This window comes from Mesoplodon densirostris, chromosome 4 (genome assembly GCF_025265405.1).
Source record: "Mesoplodon densirostris isolate mMesDen1 chromosome 4, mMesDen1 primary haplotype, whole genome shotgun sequence".
In the NCBI taxonomy this organism is placed as follows: domain Eukaryota; kingdom Metazoa; phylum Chordata; class Mammalia; order Artiodactyla; family Ziphiidae; genus Mesoplodon; species Mesoplodon densirostris.
In genome coordinates this window covers 125,512,595-125,538,908 of record NC_082664.1, presented here as the reverse complement: position 1 = coordinate 125,538,908, position 26,314 = coordinate 125,512,595, and the positions used below count along the sequence as shown (strand labels likewise).

Below are 26,314 nucleotides of genomic sequence, written 5' to 3'. Positions count from 1 at the left end.
CCTTAGGCTTCAACAAAAGCCCTAAGATAGGAGATTCTGTGCTCTTTCCCCATGCCTTAATGGAAGAGATCACTCTTTTCTACATGTGTTATAAACCTTGTCTGGGAGTCTGCCTCCCCCATTGAATTGTTCTCAGCTAGCCCCCTCTCCTTCCCAGCTGCTGCTAACAGGGTCCCAGGGCCTGCCACTGCCCTGATACCACATACTTAGCTCTTACGTAAACATTAGTGAGGTTTACTTAAGTTTAATCTTAGACTCATTTTTTCAGAAAGGTCAGTGGGCCTCAAAATTACTGCTTCAAATGAATTTCTAAGTACCTGCTCCTGAGCCTGTGGTGGAAAAGGCTGATGTGAGCTTGTAAAACCAGAACTTACGTGGTGTTCCCTGCTTTGGGAGTCCATGGGTTCAAAGCCCAGAAAAGAATTCAGCGTCCTTTTCTTTCACTTTTATTAAAAAATTAATTAATTTATTTGGCTGCATCGGGTCTTAGTTGCAGCATGCAGGCTCTCTAGTTGTGGCATGCGGGCTCCAGAGTGTGTAGGTTCAGTAGTTGCGGCATGTGGGCTCTTAGCTGTGGCGCGTGGGCTCTAGAGCACGCAGGCTCAGTAGTTGTGGCTCACGGGCTTAGTTGCCCCACGGCATGTGGCATCTTAGTTCCCCAACCAGGGATTGAACCTGCGTCCCCTGCATTGGAAGGTGGATTCTTAACCACTGGACCACCAGGGAAGTGCCCCCTTTTCTTTCACTCTTAACAGCTAACATTTATTGTACAATTGCTGTGTGCTAGGCCCTGGTCTCAGTGCTTTATGTGTCTGCCCTCATTTAATTCTCACAATAGCCCTTAGGGGTAGGAATAAATTTTGCCTTGCTTACAGATGAGGAAACTCAGGCATAGAGAGGCTGAGTCACCCGTGCAAGATCCCACAGCCTTTCCTGTCAGTGGTGTGGCCGTCAATGAACTGGGCAGCCTGCCTCTGGGGCCTGTACTCTTCAGAAACCACCACACAAGCTGCCTGACCAGACAGGCCATGCAGACTTGAGAGAGGTTTCTCCATGGCCATGGCGAGCAAGGAGTAATATCTGCCTTTAAAAACTATTTAAGAATTGTTAAGCCTGAACTCTGTGTGACTGGACTTTGAAATTAATCATCTATTCAAGAGACCCAGAGCTGTTAGTGTCAGAAAATCTAGGCTTTTCCCAGAGGCATCTTCATAGGCTTGATCTTTAAAAAGTAGAAAAGTCATTCATGTGAGTGGACAGCCATGTTTCAGAAAGAGAGGGCTTTGAAAAGATAAGCCTTAGATAGGATCTGGCCCCACTGAGGTTGACTCAGGGCTGTGTGCTCTGGGAAAAGCCACCCAAGCTCTGCTCTTGGTTTCTTTACCTGTAAAATGGGATTGAGGTAGGAGATAGATGGGCCCCAGGTTAGACATTTACAACTAGCCTCCTGTTTACACTTTGAAAATAAAGATGATAACAGGAACATGATAAGCAGCTGGACTTTGTCTCCTGTGGACACTTCAAGATCATGGGAATGACAAAAACAAATAGAGGCTAAGCCCTGCTTAGATAAAAGATAAGGAGGTCACATATTTCTCATTCTTGAGGTCAAGGAGACCCCCTCAAGCTACACATGGACAGAAAAGATCCTCAGGGGAGGGGTCACTGGACTATAATATGTTCTGCTAGCCTCCTAGAGACCCTTGTGGTGGAATCCGTCTTGGGTAAAAGATGTGCTCGCACAGAGGGGAGGGCCCTGAGCCAGACCAAACATGGACTCAAAGACAGACGAAGCAAGAGGATTGGCCAGAGGAAACCTGGAAGAACTGCCCCCATATAAGTGATTTAAACCACCCCAAAAGCGTGGTTCTCTCTCTCTATCTCAGCCTACCCATGCTTTCTCTGAACATATCTTCTCTCCTAATAAACCCTTTACTTGCCTCGCTACTTTTCATCTCTTTGATGAATTCTTTCTTCAAAGCAGACAAGAGCCAGGGTCCTGCTCCACTAACCCCTGGTGGTCTAATGGTTAGGATTCAGTGCTTTCACCGCTACAGCCTGGGTTCAATCCCTGGCCAGGGAATTGAGATCTCGCTTCAAGCTGCCACACACTGCAGCCACCACACAGCCACCCAAGATCAGGATGATCATAACAGCCCCCTTCCAAGGTCACTGGGAAGCTCTAAGAAGGTGGTAGAAGCCTGAAAACTCATGGTCATTGTCCCGGTGGCAAGAATGTGTTTTCCTGGGTAGGAAGCTCAGGGAAGGCAATGCTCAATCCAGAGGAAGCGCCAGAAGTTCTGCACCAACGTGGGGGCCATCTGAAGGAGAACTTTCTGGATCCCCTCAAATCCTACCATGTAGTCTGTATCCTGCTCCACATTGTAAGAGTGCCCCTGAATTCCCTTCTGGGCTTTGAACCCATGGGCTCCCAAAGCAGAAAACATCACATAACTTCTGGCTTTAGAAGCCTGTATCAGCCTTTCCCACCACCAGCTCAGAAGTGAGTCCTTAGGAATTTTTCTGAGGCCCACTGACCTGCCTGGAAAATGAGTCTAAGATCAAACTTAAGTAAACTTTGCTAGTTTCAGGTTTAATTGAGAGATAAACATGATAGCTTTAAGTCACGGTTTTTAAAAAATTAGCTATATTGCAGTATAACTTACACACAATAAAATTCTTTAATTTTAAGTATAAGTCAATGAATTTTGACAAATGTATATTCTCATGTAACCACCACCACAGTCATGATACAGAATAATTCCATCACTTCCAAAAATTCCCTCATGTCCCTTTTCAGTCCCTCCCTTCTACCATCGCCAACCCTTGACAACCACTGATTTTCTTTATGTTATTATAGTTTGTCTTTTCTTAAATTTCATATAAATGGAATCATCTAGCTTTTTCCATCTGGATTTTTCCACTTAGTATGATGCTTTTGAGATTCATTCATATTTTTGTACATTTCAAGAGTTCAGTTCTTTTTATTACCGAGTAGAATTCTATCGTCTGGATGTACCACAGTTTGTTAATCCCTTTGAAGGATATCTGAGTTGTTTCCAGTTTGATAAAGTTGCTAGGAACATTCATGTACAAGTCTTTGTGTGGACAGATGTCTTATTTCTCTTAGGTAAACACCTAGGAATGGGACTGTTGGCTTCTATGGTAACTATACATTTAACTTTATAAGAAACTGCAAACTGTTTTCCAAAGTAGCAATACCATTTCAAGTGATCTTTAATCTTAAAAACTTCAGATGCTCTGCCTTGCAAAAAAGATTACCTTCTGGATGACAGCAGAGGTAACCATGGCAGTATCACCCTGATGACAAATCAATGTACACTTCACTCCCATGGCCTGGAGATTCCTCACCCCTGCGATGTGAGAGGGGAGCTCTAAACTGGGTCATTCACCACCATCCTATGTCTCATCCTCCCCTGCCTTTCCATGATCTTCCTGTGCAGGGCTCTGGCCTGAGTGCCAAGCGCAGAGGCAGGTATTGGCAGTCTATACATAATGTATGTATTATCTGGGAATTAAGTTTCCACCCAAAGCCAAAAGCCCTCGTTGCCTGACTTTAAATTAACTATTCATTTGTTTGGCTACAGGATCCCCCATTGAACAATGGGCAAGTCATAACTCTGAACAGACCCAGCAGGCAAAGCGGGATCCCTTTTCCTAGTTGGACAACAAGCCAGAGCCAGTTCCCAGGTATCTAGTCAGTCAATAAGCATTTGTTGAGCTGCACCAGGACAGCACACATGGAACCAAAATTTCTTGTAACCTTACTGTCCTTGCCCACCCACTCCGTGGTATTGTCATTGCTCCTTGACAGATGATTAAACAGATACTTGGAGATGTGAGGCCAAGGTTACCCAGCAGAAGTCAGGATGGACTCCCAGGTCTTCCTGCTCTGCAGTCCCTTCCCTGGGGAAACATGTAAGGTATCTGGGTTTGGGGTGGGGTGGAGGACAAGGCTAGAATACCCGAAACGAGACAATCTAGTTTTTTCGGGCATTCCCCCCCCTCCCCCCACCCCGTACGCGGGCCTCTCACTGTTGTGGCCTCTCCCGTTGCGGAGCACAGGCTCCAGACGCGCAGGCTCAGCGGCCATGGCTCATGGGCCCAGCCGCTCCGCGGCATGTGGGATCTTCCCAGACCGGGGCACAAACCTGTGTCCCCTGCATCGGCAGGCGGACTCTCAACCACTGCGCCACCAGGGAAGCCCCCCCCAGGGCATTCTTGAATTGACCATTGCATAAAACTTTGTCTTCCCCATAAGAACATTGTTTGAGTTGGGAGTTTGTTCCTGATTTGACATAAATTAGATGATGAAAATGTCTTACAAGTAAAGTTATTATAAACAAACCCTTATAATAACTTGTTAGTAAAGCCATGCTCAGTCCTTATGAAACAGGCATGGAGTCATTGTAGACATTAATTACACAAGGGGCCCTCTTCCACTGCAAATTTTTTTATGAAACACGAAAAACTTTACTATGTCTTTAATATGATTTAAAACTAATATGCTAGAAACAATAAACAGTGAACATTTAATTAGAAATGCTCTTATTAATGTTTAGAAAAGCATTGTGAGAAAAATACCAACTGCTTTGGGCTCTTTATAAAAGCTGGACTAACATTTTGTACGTGACCTGATTTCTCTTTTGTCAAGCTTTTACTTTCCATGGGCAGGGTCCACAGATGGGCATCAGGGGACTTTGGACCACCTGAAATTGTATGCAACATGTTCTGAGGATATATATATTTTGTGGAACCTCTAGCTCTCATCAGATCCTCACAGGCCTCTGTGATACAGCCACAAATTTGAATCACTTATTTCTTACGTTTTTTTCTGTTGTGAGCAGTGGCATTAAAATTATTCCAGTGACTTTAGAGCCTTGCTGAGTTGGAATCATTCTTTGAAAAAGTAGCCTGGATCTTCTGCACTTGGTGGTGTGATGGACTAGATTCCCAGAAGGGCTCCCCCCCTGTAAAACAACTGGATCCCGGAAAAAAATAATTTTAATGCATTGCTGGGTATGCAGATAGTAGGGGAAATCACCAAGGTTCCTCACCACTAAAATTAAACAAACAAACAAAAATCATGGACCTGAGACTGGATGAAGAAGCGCTGACTGGAAAGCAAAGGAAAGGTTGGGCGGCACTGAGAGCAAATGCCTATTTTAGGTACTCCTGGGAAGCCTGCCCTTGGGCCAGTGGCAACGTAGGGGATCTGCCTCAGGACTCCACCTTAGCTCAGGTCTCTAAGGGATTGTGTATTGTCACTGTCTCCCCTTCTGAGGTCTCCTCCGCTGCGTCGCTGAGGAGCAGCAGAAACTACATTTCCCAGAATCCTCTGCCCCGTGGGGTTCCAGTAGAGGCTGCAAACGAGAGGCTGTTGGGAGAGATTCGGAAGGCGGGTGAAAGGGGTGAAAGGGAGAGGGCACGGTTCTCCAGAGGGGTTGCAGACTCACAAGCAGACAGGAGTTCACAGTAGCTTCTGGATGTGCTTCTTGAGGATCACCTACAACGGGCTGCTGCCTGAGAGGGTGGGTGGGCGCTTCCCAGAGGCTCCTGAGATTAGAGTGGCCTCGGGGCAAACCTGAGAATCACCCGCGTGGGTGCTACAGACTGAAACTGCGGTTGAAGGTTCCCTTACCTTTGCTCCCCCAACACTTCCAAAGGTTGTATAGACCTCTATTTCCCTGGAGACAAAACTGAGATGCTTGGCATGCCAACTATCAATTTATTGCCTCTTGTTCCAAATTCCCTTTTCAATACCTGTTCTGTGATTATGGGCAAAATTCCTTTAAACATACCTTCTTTTTTTTTTTTTTTCGGTATGTGGGCCTCTCACTGTTGTGGCCTCTCCCGTTGCGGAGCACAGGCTCCGGACACGCAGGCTCCACGGCCATGGCTCACGGGCCCAGCCGCTCCGCGGCATGTGGGATCTTCCTGGACCGGGGCACGAACCCGTGTCCCCTGCATTGGCAGACGGACTCTCAACCACTGCGCCACCAGGGAAGCCCTAAACATACCTTCTTACTATGAGCCTGATGGTAAGCTGTTTCGGTAGACGGAAAGACACTGGGGGAGGAAGCGTTTCTCCTGCTGGTCCTGTACCTTTGGAGGGTGGTACGGGCAGGAGCAATTCCGGTGGTGCTCTGTCCCAGCCACACACCCAGACCACACAGTCTCTCAGTGACCTCACAGCTCCTGCTTGGCCTGGTGATCACCTCCCATGGAGCTCACAGACGGTGGATTCCAGGCATCCCTCTTGCAGTGGTGCCAGATTCCCTCTGTGCACCTGCACGCCTGACCACCTGCCCGCTGGGCACAGTTCACCTGTGCTCCAGTGGGTTGCTTCTTGTCTTTCCAGAAACTGAGGACAGGCTCTGGCCCAGGCCACCTTGTGAACTTCTCTGCCATACAGTGGTCTGCAACCACATTTTCTCCAGTGAGGTGTGAACCCCACCTTTGGGGAGGGAGACCCCCCCTTCAAAGTTTGTCCTTCCTTGGGTACTTTCTCTCAGCACTATAGTTCTTTTTATATCTTATAGTTATTCTTTTATTATAGCTTAATAATTGTTTATATTAACCATCCCCTGTTTAAATCACTGTGTGGTTTGTTTCCTGATTGGACACAGGTGGATACACTTGGAATACACAGAGTATATGGCTTCTGTTTTCCCCAAGGAGACTGTGACTGATAGAGGCTAACATAGCCGTAGGTCTATAGGCATCTTGGCACTAAGCAGAAGCAAATGCACATCTTCTCTGGGGTTTCCTTTCCTGCTTAGGTCCTTAGGACTCATTTGTTCATTCAACAACAATTTGTTGAGCACCTGTTACATATCAGTCACTGTTCTAGATGATGGGGATATAGCAATGAACACAAGAAAAACCCTACCTTATATTTTCACAGAAATATATCATCAAATACAGAAGGAAATGAGCTACCATGAAGAGAAGACAAAATGTTAACACATTTAGATCCCTATGGTTTTTAGTTATTGCAATTATCCGATAGAAGAAGATGTAAAATAACTAGATACAAAATGTTTAAAGAAATAAAAGATGGGATCACAGGAATAAGCAAGGGTTCAAAAAGACAAACAATAACAAGTGTTGGGGAAGATGTGGAGAAATTGGAACCCTTATACATTGCCAGTGGGATTGTAAAATGGTGCATCCCCTTTGGAAAACCTTCTGGCAATTCCTCAAACTGTTAAATACTGAGTTATCACATAACCTAGATATACAGGTATATGACCAAGAGAAAAGAAAATATATATCCACACACAAAAAAGTACATGACTATTTACAGTAGCCAGGTGTCCATCTACAGTACAAAGTGTCCATCTACAGATGAATGGATAAAGAAGATGTGGCACATATATACAATGGAATATTACTCAGCCATACAAAGGAATGAAATTGGGTCATTTGTAGAGACGTGGATGGACCTAGAGGCTGTCATACAGAGTGAAGTAAGTCAGAAAGAGAAAAACAAATATCGTATATTAATGCATATATGTGGAATCTAGAAAAATGGTACAGATGAACCGGTTTGCAAGGCAGAAATAGAGACACAGGTGTAGAGGACAAACATATGAACACCAAGGGGGGAAAGTGGCGGCGGGGTGGGGTGGTGGTGGGATGAACTGGGTGATTGGGATTGACATGTATACACTAATATGTACAAAATAGATAACCAATAAGAACCTGCTGTATAAAAAATAAATAAATTAAATTAAATTAAAAAAAAAACAACTAGTACATGAATGTTCGTGGCAGCATTATTCATAATAGCCCCAAAGTAAGAAAAACCCAAATGTCCATCAACTGGTAAATAAATAAAATATGGTAGACCCATACAATGGAATTTTATTCAGCCATAAGAAGGAACAAAGTACTGATATTTCCTACAATATGGATGAATCTTGGAAATATTTTGCTAGATGAAAGAAGCCAGTTACAGAAGGCCATATATTGTATGACTCCATTCATATGAATTGTCCTGAATAGGCAAATCCATAGAGACAGAAAATAGATGAGTGGTTTTTGTGAGACAGAGGTAGAAGGGAATTTGTAGTAACTGCTAACGAGTATAGAGTTTCTTTTGAGGGTGACAGAATTGTTCTAGAATTCATGATAATTGTTTCACAACTTCTGTGAATATACTAAAAACCAATGAATTGTACACTTTCAAAGGGTGAATCTTATTATTTGCAAATTATATCTCAATAGAGCTGTTATTTTTAAAAAATAAGCAAGGCAAAGAGACAACTGCAAATGACCAGACACATCTGAAAAGGAAGCAAATAGAACTTAACAATTTAACTCTTGAGATTAAAAACTCAATGGGGACTTCCCTGGTGGTGCAGTGGTTAAGAATCCGCCTGCCAATTCAGGGGACATGGGTTTGAGCCCTGGTCTGGGAAGATCCCACACGCTGCGGAGCAACTAAGCCCGTGCACCACAACTACTGAGCCTGCACTCTAGAGCCCGTGTGCCACAACCACTGAGCCCACATGCCACAACTACTGAAGCCCACACGCCTAGAGCCCGTGCTCTGAAACAAAGAGAAGCCTCTGCAATGAGAAGCCCGCGCACCACAACAAAGAGTACCCTCGGTTTGACGCAACTAGGGAAAGGCCGCACACAGCAACGAAGACTCAACACAGCCAAAAAAGAAAAAAAAAGAGTAGCCCCCACTTGCTTCAACTAGAGTAAGCCCGCGGGCAGCAATGAAGACCCAACACAGAAAAATAAATAAATAAAATAAATAAATTTATTTAAAAAAAAAACTCAGTGGACAGGCTAAACAACAGATTAAACACAGCTGGATAGGGAATTAGTGAACAGGAGATAGATATGAGAAAACTACCCAGAATGAGGCACAGGGAGTCAAGAAGATGAGAAATATGACTGAGAGGGGGGAAGGGAAGAGTTCTCCTGAGAAGGGAAGATGGAATGAGGTCTAAAAAATATCCAGTCAGAATCCCAGAAGCAGAGAATAGAGAGAATAAAGGAGAAGCAATATTTGAAAAGCTAACAGCTAAAAATTTCCAGATCTGATAAAAGACACCAACCCATGGATAGGAGAAACAGAACATGCATCAAGCAGGTTAAAAAAGACATACACTGGGACATATTTTAGGGAAACCACAGAGCACTAAGGGCAAAAATGTTAAAAGCAGCTAGAAGGAAAAGAAAGATTGTCTACAGAGAAACAATTGGACAGTGACAGCAACAGTGAATCTATACATTCTTTTTTTATATATTCTTTTCCATTATGGTTTATCACAGGATAATGAATATAGTCCCCACAACAGTGAATCTAAAAGATAGAAAAATATCTTCAAAGTACTGAGAGAAAATAACTGTTAACCCAGAATTGTGTACCCAGCAAAACTATCTTTCAAGAATAAGTGTAAGATAGAAACATGAAGGTGAAATAGGGACATTTTTAGAAAAAAACACAAAGATTTTACCACTAACAGACCTTCACTAAAACAACTTCTAGAAGATGCACTTCAGGAAGAAGGAAAATGAGCCCAGAAGGAAGGTCTGGAATGCAAGAAGAAATGGTGAGCAAAGAAATCAGTAAATATGTAGATAATTCCAAACACACTGTCTGCAAAAAAACAGCTAATGAAAGATGGTGATGGCATGTAATTTGTGGGGTTGAGAAACGACAGACACAAATACTGGACAATAATAATTTATAGGTGGGGGAAGGAGAGTGAGGCTGGTGAGAGGAGGTAGAGTGTTCTGAGCTCTTCTTGAGAAGGTTCAAGTACTGTTGACTTTAGACTTTGTTAAATATGCCTGGTAAAAATTCAAGGGTAGGGCTTCCCTGGTGGCGCAGTGGTTGAGAGTCCGCCTGCCGATGCAGGGGACACGGGTTCGTGCCCCGATCCCGGAAGATCCCACATGCCGCGGAGCGGCTGGGCCCGCGAGCCATGGCCGCGGAGCCTGTGTGTCCGGAGCCCGTGCTCCGCAACGGGAGAGGCCACAGCAGTGAGAGGCCCGCGTACAGCAAAAAAAAAAAATAATAATAAATAAAAATAAAAAAAATAAAAATTCAAGGGTAATTACTCAAAACACAGAAAGTATAACTTCCACACCAGTAGAGCAGAAAATAGAGTAAGAAAACAAAAACAAAAAGTCAGTTTAGAAAAAAAAAAGTTGAAAGAAGTTTAGAAAAGAGAATACATAGAAAATAAAAATTAAGATGTAGAAATATTATCAGTAATCACAATAAGTATAAATGGGATAAACAAGACAGATTCTCAGACCTAGATTTAAAAAAAAACCCTAAAAACTAGACAACCTAAAATAAAAGGACACAGAAAAGATGAAAGTAAAATGATGAACAAAAGTAAAATGCTAATTAAAAGAAAGCTGGTGCAATATATTGGTATTAGACAAAATAGACTATAAGGCAAAATGTATTATTAGGGCCTTTCATCATTTTCATGATAAAATGTTTGATCCACCAGATATAATAGTCCAAAAGTTGTGGGTACCTACTAAAATAGTATCCAAATACATAAAATGAAGTGTATAGAACTATGGATAGAAATTGACTAATCTGGGACTTCCCTGGTGGTCCAGTGGTTAAGAATCCGCCTTCCAATGCATGGGATGCAGGTTCGTTCCCTGGTTGGGGAACTAAGATCCCACATGCCACGGGGTAACTAAGCCTGCATGCTGCAGCTACTGAGACCACACACTCTGGAGCCTATGCACCACAACTACTGACCCCACGTGCCACAACTAGAGAGCCTGCATGCCACAACTACAGAGCCCACACACTCTGGAGCCCGCGCGTCACAACTACAGAGCCCACGTGTTCTGGAGCACACGCACCGCAACTACTGAGCCCATGCATCACAACTAGAGAGCCCATGCACTGCAACTACTGAGCCCACACACCCTGGAGCCCACGCCCACAACTAGAGAGAAGCCTGCAATGAAGAGCCCACGTGCTGCAATGAAAAGAAAAGATCCTGCGTGTTGCAACTAAGACCCAATGCAAGGACTCCCCTGGTGGTGCAGTGGTTAAGTGTGGTTAAGAGTCCGCACTCCCAATGCAGGGGGCCCGGGTTTGATCCCTGCTCAGGGAACTAGATCCCACATGCATGCTGCAACTAAGAGTTTGCATGCCACAACTAAGGAGCCCACGTGCTGCAACTAAGGAGCCTGCCTTCCACAACTAAGGAGCTCGCTGGCCACAATTAAGACCTGGTGCAACCAAAAAAAAAAAAAAAAAAAAAAGACCCAACACAGCCAAAACTAACTAAATAAATAAATATTAAAAAAAAGAAATTGATAACCCACTAACATAGTGGGAGAATTCAATACAATGATCTCAATTATTAATGGGTCAAAAAAGATTTGAATAACACAATTAACCAGCTTGATTTAGTGGATATTTATAAGTCACTCTATATCCAACAATCAAGGAATAGACATTCTTTCCAAGTGCACATGGAACACTTCCAAAAATTGACCATATAAAAGGCCTTATAGCCAGTTTCAACAAATTTCAAAGAATCTGATTCACATAAATCACATTTTATGACCTACGATCATAGTTATAACTTATGCAATTAAATTAAGTCTTTAACAGAAAGATAACTGACACCCCCTCCTGAGCTCTGAAAATTAGAAAGTACATTTCTTTTTAAAAAATTAATTAATTAATTAATTTTTGGCTGCATTGGGTCTTTGTTGCTACATGCGGGCTTTCTCTAGTTGCGGCGAGCGGGGGCTACTCTTCATTGTGGTGTGCAGGCTTCTCATTGCAGTGGCTTCTCTTGTTGCGGAACATGGGCTCTAGGTGCGCGGGCTTCAGTAGTTGTGGCACGTGGGCCCTAGAGCTCGCGGGCTTCAGGAGTTCTGGCACCCAGGCTTAGTTGCTCCGCAGCATGTGGGATCTTCCCGGACCAGGGATCGAACCCGTGTGCCCTGCGTTGGCAGGCGGATTCTTAACCACTGTGCCACCAGAGAAGTCCCAGAAAGTATATTTCTATATAATTTAGAAGTAAGAAATCATAATAGAAATGGAAAGTTGTATAGAAACAACTATATGATATGTGATGAAAATTGTACATATCAAAACTGGTGGATGCAGCAAAAATGGTAATTACAGGGAAATGTATAGCTTTAGATGCTTATATTAAAAAAGAAAAGAGGCTGAAAATTAATGAGCTAGTTTCGCTCTAAGAGGAAAAATAACCCCAGTAGAATAAACACAAAGAAAGTTCAAGAAAAGATATAAAGATAAGAGCAAGGGCCTCCCTGGTGGCGCAAGTGGTTGAGAGTCCGCCTGCCGATGCAGGGGATACGGGTTCGTGCCCCGGTCTGGGAGGATCCCATATGCTGCGGAGCGGCTGGGCCCGTGAGCCATGGCCGCTGAGCCTGCGCGTCCGGAGCCTGCGCGTCCGGAGCCTGTGCTCCGCAACGGGGGAGGCCACAACAGTGAGAGGCCCGCATACCGCAAAAAAAAAAAAAAAAAAAAAAAAAAAAAGATAAGAGCAAAAATCAATGAAATGAAATGAATATACAATAGAGATGATCAATAAGCCAAGGTCAGATAAAACAGACAAACTTTTGGTAAGATTCATTAAATAAGAGGGTAGTAGGTAGCATGCATAAACAAGCAATAATAGGAATGGAGAACAGAAGAAAGCTGAAAATACAGAAGAGATTAAAAAGATAAGATGAGCATGCCATAAAGAATAAAAAATGAATTAATGAATTAATCAATGAATTAAAAAACTTACTAGAAAGGGAAACATTTCTAGAAACATATAACTTATCGAAGCTGTAACAAGAAAGCTTGAGTTCCCAACAGTATTAAAGGAATCAATGGCTTTTAAAAAAATCAAGCCTTGCTGGTTTTCAGGCAATTCCTAGCAGATTTTCATGGAACAAATGATTCTAATTTCACACAAACAAAGACTATCCAAAGAAGCAATGCTCCTCAACTCATATGAGGCTTGTATAACCTTGAAATAAAATCAGTCAAGTATGAGAAAGTATGAGAAAGAAAATAACATACCAGAATCCCTCATGAACATATTAGATGGAAATACTATAAACAGAATACTAGCAAATAAAATCCAACAGCATATATTAAAGGCAATTCATCATGACTAAGCTGGATTTATCCCTAAAATATTTGGATCATTTAACATAAAAGCCTATGACTTTAATTCATCACATTAACGGGTTAAAGGAGAAGTTGTATGATTATCTAAATAGATCTAGTAAAGGCAGTCAGTAAAAGTCAACATTCATTCTTGGTAAAAACTCTTAGTAAAGCAGGAATAAAAAAAACCATCCTAACATTAAGAGGCAATCTTTTTAAAAAATCCTACAGTAGTCATCATTCTTAATGATGAATCATTGAAAGCATTGTTCCTGCAAGAGCAGAACGAGGCAAAGGAGTCTGCCATCACCTCTTCTGCTCCACAAGGCAAGGATAAGACAGATATAAGGAGAGAGAAGGAAACAATACTGTCATTATTTGTAGCTAATATAATTGTTTATGTAGAAAACCCCCAAAGAATCTACAGACAAATTATTAGAATTAATGAGAGAGTTTACCAAGGTTGCTAAATACAAAACAATTCACCAAGGTTGCTAAATACAGAAACTGATATATATCTCCCTAGATTAAGATCTTAATCTTAAAATTACAAAGAGATAAACCAGTTAAAAATGGGCAAAAGACATGAATAGGCACTTTACAAAAAAGGAAACAAATCTCCAATAAAAATTAAAATACGCTCGACCTCATTGATGGCCAAGGAAATATTATACAAGTCAATGCCACAATAAGATCCAGTTTTCCAACTCCATTGGCAACAACTAAGATATTTAGTAACACCAAGTGCTGATGGAGATGAAGATCACTGGGACCTTTTATATACCACAAATGGAGCGTAAATTGGTACAACTTTGAAAAACACTTTGGCTATATGTATTTTGTAAAATTGAACTAGATATGTTATAAAGAAGTTCTTGCACATGCATAAGAATATTCATTGCCACATTGTTAAAAATGGCAAAAAATTGGAGGCTACCAAATGTCCATTGATAGGAGAATGGATAAATAAATAGCTATCTATTCCCACAGGGAATCAACTCCAGCTACACACATAACATGGTCAAATATAATGTATGAAAAAGGCAAGTTGCAGAAAACTGCATAAAATCATGACAGCACTTTTCTAAAGCTCAAATGAGTAAATTAAACAATATTTCATTTAGGGATGCATATACAAATGATAAAACAACCTATTTTTAAAAATCAAGAAAATGGTTAACATAAAATTCAAGCCAGTATTATCTCTAATGAGGAGGCAGGATAAAATAGGAAAAAGGTGTACAGGTGGATGCATTAATAGGTAATGTTCTAGTTCTTAAGATGGATGGTACACTTCCAGGTGTTTATTGTATATTGCATTTATTATTTTGATGTTTCAAATACTATGCATAAAATGTTTTAATAGTGGCCTGTAGTTTCCCATTTTCACCACTACATGGCAGGCTAGTCCGCCAGTAAAGTGATTCCTGACTGGGAAAGGTTAGTGAAAATTAAACTGTACCTAATGACAGTGTTGTAGTAAGCACTCAATTTCCCCTGTAGGAACACATGCAAAATGTAAAACAGGGCTTTTTGTTCTGAGTGTTTACATGCACAACCAGGGCAGCTCAGGTGCACATTACTCTGACCTGGATCTTGCAGCTCTGTTGTCAGGTTTTGTTTTTTCCTTTCTTTTTGCCTTATGTAACCATTTTTGAAAACTTAAAAGTGTATCTACTTAAAAAAAAAGTGTATCTGCTTAAATGTTGATTTTTATTTTTCAGAACTTTCCAGTATTTCCCAAGGTTTCATTTCTAAATTAACAACATGGAGCATAACGTTGGTTACTTGGTTTCCCTCTTGGCAATTGACACATCTAACTTCCCCTTCTAATGTTTACTGATTAGGGGCGGTTTTGTAGCATTAGCATTAGAACCACTGCTTTAATGAATGTCTGGATGACACTGTTACATACACGAATATTTAAAAATCAGTAACAGTGTTAAAATAGCAGCACAATATTCACAATAGTCATCAAAATTACTCACAGGAATTCTGGTGCCAAATTGCACCAGTCACAGGAAGTGACTGACAAACATTGGTAGGTATTTCTGTTTTAGCAGCCAATGTTATGCCACCAAGTGGCAACAGCACAAACGGTCCTCCAGCCACCCGCTTCCTTTTTCATGCTCTAGACCTGCCCTGTCCACTTGATCAGCCACTAGCCCCATGTGGCAATTGAGGTCTTGGAACGAGATGTGACCTAAGTGTAAAATACACACTGGATTTTGAGGACTAATATGAAAAAAAAAAAGTAAAATGTCTCAGTAATTTTAATATTGATTACATGTTGAGATAATATTTTTGGATATGTTAGGGTAAATAAAATATATTAAAATTAATCTCACCTTTTTAATTAGACACTAGAACGTTTAAAATTACATACGTGGCTCGCCTGTGGGGCTCACATTTTATTTCTATTGGACAGCACAGCTCTAGATGTTATCACCAAGACTTGCGATCCCTACCTACCAGGGCCGGCTGCATGGTGTGTGGCCGGTGCAGTCGTACAGGGGGTCCCATGTTCTGGAGTGCTGTTACTGCCTCGAAATCCTTAATTGTATCTTCGAATTTGCGTTTCAGAAGCAACTCTCCTAGGACAATGGAGCATGCGCCAGGGGCTGGAAGACTTGGCTCATGCGCCATCCCGCCTCCCTCCGCCTCCCTCCGCCTCCCTCCGCCTCCCGGTGTCCCTGGCCCTGCCCGGCGACTGCTGCCCCCCTGCCGTCCCCGGCAGGGTTCTGGGCGCGGCCATGGGAAGGGTCAGGGGTGTGATGGTGCCTATCCCTTCCCCGGGCTGGCTGCGCAGGGTCTCTCGCCCACCCCAATCCAGGGGCGAGAGTTTCACCGGCGCCGAGGTCTCAGTACCGTTGGGAGTCGCCTGTCTGCCCCGGTTTGGGCAAGGGGCCCTGGGGCAGGAGAGACACCTGGCCTGACCTCTCCAGACTCCACCAGGCTAGGGCGGTCATCTGCTGGCAGGAGCCGGACCCAGCAGCACGCAGGCCTGCGCTCGCTGCAACCCTGCAGGAGGGTTGCACCATGGGGGACCGCTCTCGCTAGAGAGTGTCCGCGTGTTCCGGAAGCGCGCCCTACTCTGGCTCCGAGCTTGGGGCAGGATTGGGAGGGCTCTTTTCCTCCTAACGACCTTCCTTCGTCTTTCTTGTGTTTGTCTCTTATGGACAGCTCAAGGCACCCCTTGGGACAAACCGTAACTCACAAATTGTGTAATTTCTGTATTGTGTGATTCCGTGTGTGAGTGAAATACTATGATAGTTGCATTTAAAATTGGCATTGCACAATAGAAAGATGAATGGTAAAATTCATGTTAGTAATTACAGTTTTAATTTTAATTTACTTTATATATTTTAATTAAAAAATTAATTGTGGCAAAATACCCAACATAAACTTTACCATCTTAATTAATCATTTTAATTGTACAGCTCAGTACCATCAAGTATTTACATTGTTGTGCAACCAACACCTCCATGTTGCAGTACATGTCAGAATTTCTTTCCTTGTTAAGACTGAATAATATTCCATTGTATGTATATACCACATTTTATCCATTCATCCAGCCATGGGCATTTGGGTTGCTTCCACTTTTTGGCTATTGTGCATAATGCTGCTATAAATGTGTGTGTATAAATATCTCTTTCCATTTTTTTTGCTAAAATAAACAAGACTGCAATTAATACCTTTGTACATACATCACTTTGCGTGCTTGTAAGTCCATTTCTAGGATAAATCCCTAAAATTGTTGGGTCAAAGGAAAGGTGCACTTTATAATTTGTAAAATATTGCCAAATTGCTGTCCATAGATGTTGAACCATTTTACACAGCCACCCCAGCGCTGTATGTTTTCAAACTTTTTGATCTTTGACAAAGATTAATCTTTGTCTAGATTAAAAATGGTATTTCCGTCAATAAGAATGAACAGAAATATGTGAAATACGTTTAAGTCCATGAGTTTGTAGTAATACAGTAAACTTCCCCAGCAATCTGTAATGTTCATTTTTGGAGGATGCTAGGGAAACAATTCATTATTTTGAAACAAACAAACAAAAACAAAAGGAAAGAATCAAGTATGACCTGCCTTTTCAATGTAAACTGTACGTCAGGATAGCTAAATAGTTAACAAGAGGAAGTTTCTCTTTATAAAAGTATTCTCATTATTAAATAAAGAAGAAATAATGCAACCACTAAGGAAATGATGAATGTAGGCAATGATCATCAATGGTTGCAAAGAGAGACCGAGATAAAGCGAGAAAGAGATGAGTAGACATCCATCCTATGCTTTGTAATAGGAGACCACTGTGCTACCTCTCAACTATTCTTGCCTAAACATTCAAACCTGAATCTGACTGAGTCACCAGGTCTAACTGCCAACAAGTTACAGAAAATATAGGGGTGAGAAGAACATGTTAAACAACAAATCAAGGGGATGCAATCAGCAAAATTCAGACTGTAGGAAACTCTACAGGACAAGTGACCTAGTTTCTTCAATAAATAAATTTAAAAAGAAGAAGGAAAAAAAGGGGGGGAGGGATAGGGAATCTCTAAATTAAATTTAAGGTACATAGCATCCAAATGCAATATATGGGTCTTATTTAGATCCTGATTCAAATGAAAAAACCTGTGCTATCATTTATGAGACATTTAGGAATGTGAACCCTGATTGGATATTTAATGATATTAAGGAATTAACTGTTGATTTTAAGATATTATGGTATTATGCTATTTTATAATATTATATTTTAGATAATATGGTACTATTTTTCAGATTTGTGATATTATGGTTAGGTTAAAAAATCTTATCTTTTAAAGATATATACTAAAATAATTATTGATGAAATGATAAAATGTCTGAGATTTGCTTTGAAATAATACAATGGGAATGTGTGTGGGATGGGGTATGGATGAACCATGACTGACTATGAGCTTATGATTATTGAATCCAGGTGATTCGTACTCTACAATTCTCTCTACTTTTGTTTATGTTTGTAATTTTCCAAATAAAGAAGTTCATTTAAAAAAAAAGACAATGAAAGGGTAATCAGAAACAATGAGTACAGATGGCTCTTTTTTGGAATTTTGATGCAAAAAGGAAAAAAAAAGCAACAGCTATCAGGGTCAACAGAAGGGTATTACAAACAAAAAAACCGCATCTTAATTATTCAAGTATTACATATGTATGGAAAAGTGTACTGCACAAGGAATCCTCACCAAATAAATACCCCCATATATTAAAAAAGGTATTTTACTGGGTCTTTTGGGTAAACATATATAGAAAACAAATGAACCCCACATCTAGGAGTATAACATTTAGCCCCCACACACCGGTGAACTCATAGTATGGAAAGGACAGAGCAAAAACAGGCGAAAATAGGCAGGCTTCCACTTTTGTGAGAAAGGGGATTTCAAGCTAAGAAGTTGGTCTTGTTAAATAAGAACTGAGACCGCCCATGTCAACATGACACAACTGCTCTAGGAAATTCTAGTCCAGGAGGATAAATAGGTTAATTGTTTGCTTCAAGAAATTAATTTATCTGGGCAAATAGTTTGCTCATCTGGGACAGGACAGATGACTCTCAGGACCACAGACTGCTCACACAGACAAAGAGCTCACATATATGACCAAGTTTATTTAATGAGACTTGCTTCAAGACCCCTGCTTTTCTGTGTCTATGGATCTTAAACTGTCTTAAATGTCACAAACTGTGCCCACTCCCCATCAATTTCTTGCTTTGAAAAACCACCTTAAACCACTAGAGCCCAGGCCTCCAAACCGTATAAACACCCTTTCTTGAAATCCTCCTTCTTAGAAACTACACCAAGTCTCTTTCAAGGTGTTATTCTCCCTTCCTGCAGTAAATACTGAATTAACTTAGACTTACTTTGCTTGATCAACAGGTTTTTCTGGTCTTCTTTTGAGGAGTTGGCAGTAGCCAAGAGTTCTCCTAAAATCTGTGAACTTGAATGAGAAAAAAAAGTGCCATTTATTTTCAGAAAACTTTACCTGAAAGTGAGCATTTCCTTCAACTATGAATGTGCACAACAAACTGCAGTGATTTTTGCACAAGTAAAAATTACAGGTATTTTCAGTCTGCATTTTAGCTGTTGCATACATCTCAAAATATCATTTACGCTTAACACTACTTTGAAATGAATGATAGGGTCAGAATTGTGAAGGCGTTGAGATTTTACCCTCCCTGCAAGCTAACAAGTCAGCTTGCCACAGTTTCCTGGATAAGGACAGAAGACACAAAACTCCTGGATCCCAAATGTAAGACTTTATTACTCACAGCAAAAGGGGTAGCTAGAGTGTCAGCATATTTGTGCTGTTTCCCTGAGCTCTAATTCCCAGCGGGCAATGTGGACGTCCAGGTGACTCAAGCACATGTAGTAGATTATGTTACATAAGAAGAATTTAGAGCCGAGGGCCCAGCACTTGTTTGAGTAAGCAGCAAATAAGCTAGTCAGTTGCCTAAGTGACTACCTACTGAAACCGCTCAATATCACAAGGGTAAACTCAGCAAGGATGTCCAGGACCCCTGGTGGACTGCCTCTCCTACATGTAGTACTAGATCTTGTCATTAATGCATTTATAAAGGAGCAGATGTATTACTCTATCATCATTTTATTTTTATATTTTTATATAATTCATTTCCTTTATAATCCTATGTATTTTATTGTATGCATACAAATACATTACTCTGAGATGGGGCTGGTAGGCTTAACCAGGCTGCCAAAGGAGCCCATGGCACAAATAAGGTCAAGAAACTGAAGATTTTCAAAAATATTTTCACCAATAAGTGTGGATATAAAAATAAAATTTTATATAACTCCATTACTCAGGAAAACCTTTTCAGAGCTCTTCTTGTCTAGAAGGCAGAGTGGGAAGGGCCCTGGCACCAAATCCAGGGCACTAGAGTTTGACTTTTTAGTTGTATGAACCCCAATTTTCCTTATCTGTAACATGAGATGCTTGTTACCTAACTCACTGGCTCAAAACGTAGAGAGGTACATTGTCACACGTTGCTGGTGGGAGTGTAAATTGAATACCTTTTCTGGAGAGTAATTCGACTTTATGTACTCAAAAATATTCAAATCCTTCGAGCTAGTAGTTCCATTACTAGAAATTTACTATTAGGACATAATCAGATATATAGACAGAAATGTAAGTAAAAAGATGTTCATGGCAGTATTATTTATAGGTATACACTACACTTCTGTAAATATCTGGAATGTCCAACAATTAGGGCATGGCTACAGAAAATGTGGCACTTCTTTACTGATAAATGCAGTCATTATGGATTTTTATAGCTGAATGTTTGGCACCATTAGAAAATGCCTATGATTTTATGTTAAGTGGGGAAAAAAATCTAAAACTCTTTATGTAGTATGCCTCCAATTTTGTTTAAGTGACCTATATATGTATATAGGTTCAGAAAAAAAGCCTAGTTAGAAATTTACTGAAAACGTTACTGCTAGTGGTATAATATATACATATTTGACATTTAAAAATTTATATTTAAAAACATTTCCCAGTATTCCTCAATAAGCATGTGTGCTTTGTAATAAGAGAAGCCAATTATTTTCAAAACAGCTCAAAATTGAGCTTCTTTATGTGCAGTGCTATGGAAATCATACTGTGCTACACGATTGTGAAGTGTTTAATTAGTGTTTTTCTGGGGCTTCAGAAGCATGGTTGGATTCATGTTTAAATCAATAAATTTGACTGCAAGGAAGATACATTGGTCAGTGGGCGGCCCAGTTTTGTGCAGCTCCTCCAGCAGGCGGGCTCCCTCTGCTCGCTCCTGCCCCCTCCCCCTGCAGCCCAGTAGCTGAGAGACTCCCCTGCTCTAACCTCTGTTTGTTTTTCTTCTCCCCCTCCATCCACCACCAAGCCCTCCTTCCTCCGGTACAAGTCTGTCTGGTCTTGTCTCCTGGGCTGAATCATGCCTCAGAAATGGAAAAAGCCTCAAGGCCAGGGCCTGTCTGTGTTAAACAGCTGGGGCCCAGCTCTGAGTGTGCCATCAATGTGCATAATGAGAGTTTTGCTGCAGATTCCAGGTTAGAGGCCTGTGTGGGTGGTGCCATGTTTCTGGGCTCCTGGGCCTGAGCCCTGATGGAACGCTAAAACCATATGGCCAGACAAAGGTGAGGAAAAAGCCACTTCTGTGGCATGATTTGAGGGCATCCTTACCCCAGAGGTCTCTGGTGCCAACTCACTCTCCTCCACTCTTGAGATCTCCACCATAGGAGAAGACTCCTGTTAAAATATACATGGATCGCCTGGGGCAGCAAAATATCCTAATACTAAGACAGGCGCTGGGGCTTCCCTGGTGGCAAAGTGGTTATGAATCCGCCTGCCAATGCAGGGGACACAGGTTCAAGCCCTCGTCCGGGAAGATCCCACATGCCGTGGAGCAACTAAGCCCATGCACCACAACTACTGAGCCTGCACTCTAGAGCCCGGAGCCACAACTACTGAGCCTGCGTGCCACAACTACTGGAGCCCGGTCGCCTAGAGCCCGTGCTCTGCAACGAGAGAAGCCACCACAATGAGAAGCCTGTGCACCGCAACGAAGAGTAGCCCCTGCTTGCCACAACTAGAGAAAGCCCACATGCAGCAACAAAGACCCAACGCAGCCAAAACTAAATTAATTAACTAATTAATTAAAAAAAAAAGACTGAGGCTCTGGAATCAGACAGACTCAGTTAGATTTGGATCCCAGCTCCACTACTGCTTTGGGATGTCACTTGATGTCTCTGAGCCTGGGTCTCCTCATTTGTAAACGATGACAAAAAGCACTTACATACACCAAGCATATGCCAAGCACAAATCTATGTGCCTTTCTTATATTAACTCATCTGATCTATGCAACAACCTTATTTAGGCACATGCTGTTATCATCGTGTTCATCTTACAGATGAGAAAACTGAGGCCCAGGGTGGTTAATTAACTTACTCAGAGTCTCACAGGATCAGCACTAAGATGAACCCCGGCAGTATGGTTCTAGAGTCTATGTTTTTTTTTGTTGGTTTGTTTTGTTTTTGCGGTACGCGGGGCTCTCACTGTTGTGGCCTCTCCCGTTGCGGAGCACAGGCTCCGGACGCGCAGGCTCCGCGGCCATGGCTCACAGGCCCAGATGCTCTGTGGCATGTGGGATCTTCCCGGAACGGGAAACGAACCCGTGTCCCCTGCATCAGCAGGCGGACTCTCAACCACTGCACCACCAGGGAAGCCCTAGAGTCTATGTTTTTAAGGACCATGTTTGGGAGGCTCACTGTAAGATGGAACAATAGTAACTATGATTTATTAGGAGCTTACTTAGTACCAGGCACTGTGCTAAAGGCTATATAGGAATTTCTCCTTAGTTCCTCCCACTGCCTGGATGAGGGAGGGACTATTGTTACATGCTAACCCTGACCTGGCAGGACAGTCTGCTATATACAAGGCCCTCTATTAAGGGCTGGGCCTTCAGGGCTTGCTACAGCATAGAAGAACTAAGATGTGTCCATAAATAACCGTGATTCATGGTAGAATCAGAGCTTGATGGAGCTGGCAGAGAGCTTAGAGATTATCTGGTTTAAACTTGTGTTTACTGATGACAAGAACTGACTTGCTTTGGTTTTTCCCACAGGGTTTGGGGATTCAATGATATAATGATAACAATAGCCAACACTTAATGAGTTGCTTGCTGTGTGTGTACATGTGTTGTTGTGTGTGTGTTTTTCTGTGTCTCTGTGTGTGTTTATCTCACTTAACCCTCACAATGACCAGATAGAAGCACTGTTATTATCCCATTTCATAGATAAGAAAACTGAGTGAAGAAGCTAAATAAGCAACTTGTCCAGTGTCACAGTTAGCAAATGGTGGAGTTGGGATGCTGGCAGAGTAGATTCCAGACCTTGGGTGCTGAACCACCATGCTCTCTGTCACCCCAGTTACAGAAGGTGGTTAAGAAGCCTAGGAGGTGGGGGCTGAATTGGGTGGATGGGAAAGTGTTGTAGACCATAAAGGGCTATACAGACATGAGTTATTATTAGAAAGAGGTAAGGGACTCCCCTGGTGGTCCAATGGCTAAGCCTCTGTGCTCCCAATGCAGGGGCCCCGGGTTTGATCCCTGGTCAGGGAACTAGATCCCACATGCTACAACTAAGGGTTTGCATGCCGCAACTAAGATCCAGCATGCTGCAACGAAGATTCCGCATATGGCAACAAAGATCCCGTGTGCTGTAACTAAGACACAGTGCAGCCAAATAAATAAACAAATATTAAAAAAAAAGAGAAAGAGGTAAGGGTTCCAAGAGAGGTATAAAGTGGTACAGAGCATAGGGCAAAATAAGGAAGATCTCTAGGATGAGATAGCATTAGCTTTGGATTGGGACCTGTGTTCCTGGGTAGGAATGAGGAATGTCCAGGGTGTGTGTGGGATTGCCAGGTGGGGAAGAGTTTCCTCTAGCCCTCTCCCATTAACAAAGGATGGATGATCAGATTAGCTAACTAGCGCCTAACCCCAGGAGAAGTGATCAGGACCATAGAAAGCCTTGGGAACCTCCAGCCAAGATCCTAGCTGCAGAGAGCAGGCTGGGTGGGGGCCACTCAGAGGGGGATAAAGAGGGAACAGAAAGCTGGTAGCAGGGTCAGGGCATGGGGGTCAGACAGCCAGCATCCAAATCCTGACATTCTAGCACACTCTAGTTATGAGGCCATGATGAAGTTACACATTTCTTTTTCTTTTTTTAAAAATCTTTCCCTGCTCTCCAGTGCATTTTCTTTTTTTTTTGTATGTTCTTTGTGCAATTTTTTTAGTAGTCATCAGTTTAATACACATCAGTGAATACATGTCAATCCCAATCTCCCAATTTATCACACCACCACCCCCATCCGCCGCTGCTTTCCCCCCTTGGTGTTCATACGTTTGTTCTCTACATCTGGTTACACAACATTTCTATCTCAGTTTCTTCATCTGAAGAATGGGAATGATAATAATGGCATGTCCCTCAGAGACTTGTGCAAATTTAACATGCTAATCTGTATACAGTGTTTACTATAATGCCTGGCACACGGTAAGCACTCAATATGAGCTCGCTATTGTTATTTCTGTTACTGTAATCCCAGGGTACCTGACTGGTACCATGATTCAGGGAGGAATGGGGTCAGAAGAAAGAAGGCACATGTCGACTTCAGTCTACTTTCCTGGTAAACCTAAACCTGGCAGGGGTGAACTGGCTCGGGACATAACACAGACCACCTGCCCCCTCTCCTCCACCTTAGGTTTTGTCTTTGACAATTATTACATCTGCTTTTCAGGGGAAGTCTAGGAGAGGGAGGAGGAGGAGACAAAGGCTAGTGGGCTGCCAGTCCTCTGAAACTGGGCTAATAGAGACTGGTTGTCAGTCTGATTTTTGACATCTTCCTTCGGAGGTTCTGTTGGAATTTCCCAGCTCTTGTCAATTAACCTCCCCAGCCTCTTGCATACTATGGATTTACTTTCCATATGTGTCCAGAGGCAGACACATCCTGCAGGGAGAATGCAGATGGGGTGGGAAGTCCTTTCTTGAACAGGTTAATGGCACAATAGAAGTATGACTGGGGTGGGAGCTAGGAAGAAGGGAAACTAATGTGTACTGACAGGCAATCCTTCACAGGACGAGGCTGGGTGAAGGAGCTTGCCTGTCACCATGACACCAGCCCTGCAAGGAAAGTATTTATTACCCCCATTGTACAGATGAAGAAACTTGCCCAAGGCCACAGCTAACCCACAGAGAAGGGAGTCCAACCCAGATCTATTCAACACCAAAAGTCATCCTCTTCCATCAGAGTATGTGGGAGACTTACAGGACTAAAACAAGTATCTTTACTGGTGCTTGAAAAATGACATTTTGAATACATTTTATACAAAATCTGAGAAACTCCATTGATTCAGAGCTGTAGGCTTGGCTGACCTGGCTTGGAAAAAGGAATATTCTATGGAAGGTACAGCTAATTCTGCTCATAGGTCACCTCCAATCCCCAGAAAACAAAGTGCTGGATGTTGGTCCTGTCTTTTGTCCAGGTAGAAGGTTGCAGTTTGCTGTCATCAGCAAATCAATCTCCATCTGGATACAACTATTTTCAGTTATATTTTACTATTGATCATTTGCTCAGTGGCTTTCTGTCAAAGGGGAAGGGAATAGGTCAGAAGCACAAGGAGCTATTTCTGGGCTCTGGCCTTTGGGAAAGCAGCCTTGTCCTGTTTATACATCCTCTCTTTAATTTGCCCAGCCTGACCACAGAAACATCATCCTCCATGCCCAGGTAAATATAGGCTACCAAATACTCTCCAGTCAATGGCTATTGGGCAACCCAAGGAGCCCAGAATCCTATACTAGGCAACTGTGATAAATAAAGAAGGTTCCTGACCTTGGGCTGCTGGAGCATAAGTATATTCCCATCTGGGGGAGGAGGCCCTGAAGTGCAAGTTCTGAGCCCCTCTCTGGCATGACTCTTGGTTTAGTCACCCTTTCTAGCACTCATCCAGTTACACAACCAAATTGAGCTGTCAGCACCAGGATGAACTCTAATTCATCTCAAAAGGGCAAGAGGAGGCAGAAAGTTTCTTTTTTTTCTTTTTTGATGTGGACCGTTTTTAAAGTCTTTATTGAATTTGTTATAATATTGCTTCTGTTTTATGTTTTGGTTTTTTGGCCCAGAGGCACGTGGGATCTAAGCTCCCCTACCAGGGATCAAACCCGCACCCTCTGCGTTGGAAGGTGAATCTTAACCACTGGACCACCAGGAAAGTCCCAGAAGAAAGTTTCTTACTCAGCAATGAATAGCTGGATGAATCAGGTCTCTTTCAGAAAATGAGACCAAAGGGAAGAAGGGGCCTGTCTCTGGATCACCTTCAAAAGCTGGGTGTGAAAGGGGCCTGTGTCTGGATCACCTTCGAAAAGTTGGGTGTGAAAAGAATGATGCAGGGCAAAGGGCTGCAAGGAGAGGGAGGAAGGGAGGGAGAGGGAGAGAGGGGGAGAGAATAGGAGGAGCCTAGTTGCTCTGTAGAGCCTAGGAATGAAATCAGTTGGAAGGGAGCCCCCAGGTCCCACATCCAAATGTGTCACCACCAAATGCCCAGAGGCCAAAAAGCCTGGCTCAGT

At 42.4% G+C, this 26,314-nt stretch overlaps 1 protein-coding gene across 2 annotated transcripts in view; it reads right to left on the bottom strand.

Annotated features, from left to right (window-relative positions):
* CLN6 (CLN6 transmembrane ER protein) overlaps window positions 1–26,314 on the bottom strand; it is a 52,439-nt gene that overhangs the window by 23,876 nt on the left and 2,249 nt on the right. Inside the window, exon 2 of one of the 2 annotated variants that reach the window (XM_060097110.1) lies at window positions 19,063–19,139. The gene's annotated coding sequence lies outside the window, so the exon portion shown is untranslated. Of the gene's footprint in view, window positions 1–15,640; window positions 15,718–19,062; window positions 19,140–26,314 lie in introns of those variants that run through there. The other variant, XM_060097111.1, reaches the window with a different exon arrangement.